At 34.1% G+C, this 2,326-nt stretch overlaps 1 non-coding gene across 1 annotated transcript; it reads left to right on the forward strand.

The window, feature by feature from the left end:
• Positions 1 to 580: 580 nt before the first annotated feature.
• On the forward strand, positions 581 to 652 carry TRNAE-UUC (transfer RNA glutamic acid (anticodon UUC)). The gene has a single exon. It is a non-coding gene; the product is annotated as a tRNA-Glu (tRNA).
• Positions 653 to 2,326: the final 1,674 nt, after the last annotated feature.

A 2,326-nucleotide genomic window follows, 5' to 3' on the forward strand; every position in this document is an offset into this window, starting at 1 on the left:
GGTGTTTTATGGATGAGATTTTATGCACAATATCATACCTCACATTATCATAACTCACAGACTTCTTACTTTCTTAATGAGTGACAATAGCAAATCTGGAAAACATCTGCCTTGAAAAAGAACACTAACTGCTCTCAGCTTAAAAAATGTTGCTCGGCTATTACTGTATAGCAGCCATGCGTATCATATTGTGGTATGAGATGTCTTGGTTGTAAGAAATTAACATTCTCCTGTTTGATTTCCAATTGTCTAGAACAGAATCCCGGCATAACTCAAATCATTGTAAAGCCACAGTTGCAATAAAGAACATGATTTACTATTAAGCAAATCTTCCCCACTGCTGCTCAATTCCCAGAAATCATTATGGCTTGGACGAAGAAAATTTAGCAAACGGTTCTGTGATTTTGTGCTATCTAAAAAGAAAACCTTCAATATAAAAATTAAATCTAAAAGCAACCTCTCATTTATATAGCTAACCGTTTCGACTGGTAAGCATATTTTGGCAGCACAAATAAAGTATTTTCTTTAAATTTCGTTACAAGCTCAAGAGCAGCTACCATCATAAGTTTATCAAAGTAATTCTCTGGTGGTCCAGTGGTTAGGACTCAGTGCTTTCACTGCTGAGGCCTGGGTTCAATCCCTGGTTGGGGAACTAAGATCCCACAAGCCAACTGGTATTTGGAAGATGGAAGAATGACACTTTTAGGAGAAGGAATAAAAAACAATTCCAGCATCATTTGTACATTACATGTCCTAATTTTTCGAGTTATTGTTCAGTAGTTCTGAAAGTTAAAAGTAGCTGTTTATTCATTTTTATTTCTCTTGAAAGTGGGAAGTAAGATCACAGTAAACTGCTTTCTCACTTTGAATATGTGTTCTCATTGTACTCATACTGTATTATTAATTTCTAAACCACCACGAAAGCATAGAGTTTGGCAAAATGCTTATTATTTCTTTCTTGGCTTAGAAAATAAATTTGGTCATGGAAAAGAATTCATTTCTGGACTATCTCAGATATTTGTCATCATCTTTTTATTTATTTTTTCATTTCAGTAGTGATGCCTTATTATTACAAAGTGTGAAAATTTCCGTTCAAGAGTGACTTTATCCAAGACATTATCTAATGGAACAGCTGGTACCCTTGTTCATATTGACCCTGAACCGTTGAGAAGTTCACAATTCTCACAGACCTTTGACTTGCCTTTGTTATAAACAGAGCAAGGTCTGAATGAACTGTATTAACTATTATTTTATCTTATTTTAACTTTTTTGGCTGCACTACGTGGCATGTGGGATCTTAGTTCCCCAACCAGGGATCGAACTTGCACCCCCTGCATTGGAAGCTAGGAGTCTTAACCACTGTACCACCAAGGAAGTCCCTTTTGTCATGTTTGATGAAATAATTCACATGGATTGAAGACAGAATTTTTCCATATACCAACTGAGTTTTAAATTATACAGTTGATTTGCTTTCAAACATTTTTGACAATCAGAAATGCTCTCAAAACATGCCCTCCAATTCATAATTTTATGTATCAGTATATGTATAGATACTGATATATATCTGTTTTTAGATAATTCTACTGTTTAGCCCAAAGCGTAAGCAGATTTGAATTTTTAATCTTATTAGTTCCAGAAGACAAACCTAGTAGTGTGTAAAGAGGACTGAGCCAAGTTGATGGTGGCTTGTGAACAGGCTCTGAACAGAATCATATACTGTTTACAGTTGTCTGTTGCATGCAGGTGCATTGTGGGAAAGTAACCCACCTCTGAAGTCACATCGTAAGAAATTAACAATGCTGTATTTGTTTCTGTTTAATATTTCTCATATTTCTTATTCTCATTCTGTAGGAATGCATTCTAATCCAAGCACACATTCTCATACATTCATTAATCCTTGTGCTCCAAAATGATTCACATGAAAACTCAAAATCAGATGGTTTCATGTGTTCCAACTTAGCTTTTGCTAAAACAGGGTCATCCTTGAACTTGTCATCTGCTGAGGTATTGAATTCCCTAATTCATTCAATTACATGATCTTAAGAATGTGGCCATTTGCCATTTCTGTCTCAACTTTGAACACATGTTTTTGCATCTAACTGTTCAGCTTAGGAACCCCTTAATTATAAATGACCTAATGGAAAAAAGAGTAAATCATTTAAGAAACTACCTAAGCAATACATACAAATGTTATTTCTGTTTAAAAATAAAGTATTATTAGTGTAATTTTCCTGGTGATGACAAATTTTAACTCTTTAAAGCATGCTACTGTAATATCTGAATTACAAATTAATTGTTTAAAGAGTAAAATATTTCTTTAGTTTTA

This window comes from Bubalus kerabau, chromosome 14, assembly GCF_029407905.1.
Source record: "Bubalus kerabau isolate K-KA32 ecotype Philippines breed swamp buffalo chromosome 14, PCC_UOA_SB_1v2, whole genome shotgun sequence".
NCBI classification, from domain to species: Eukaryota; Metazoa; Chordata; class Mammalia; order Artiodactyla; family Bovidae; genus Bubalus; species Bubalus kerabau.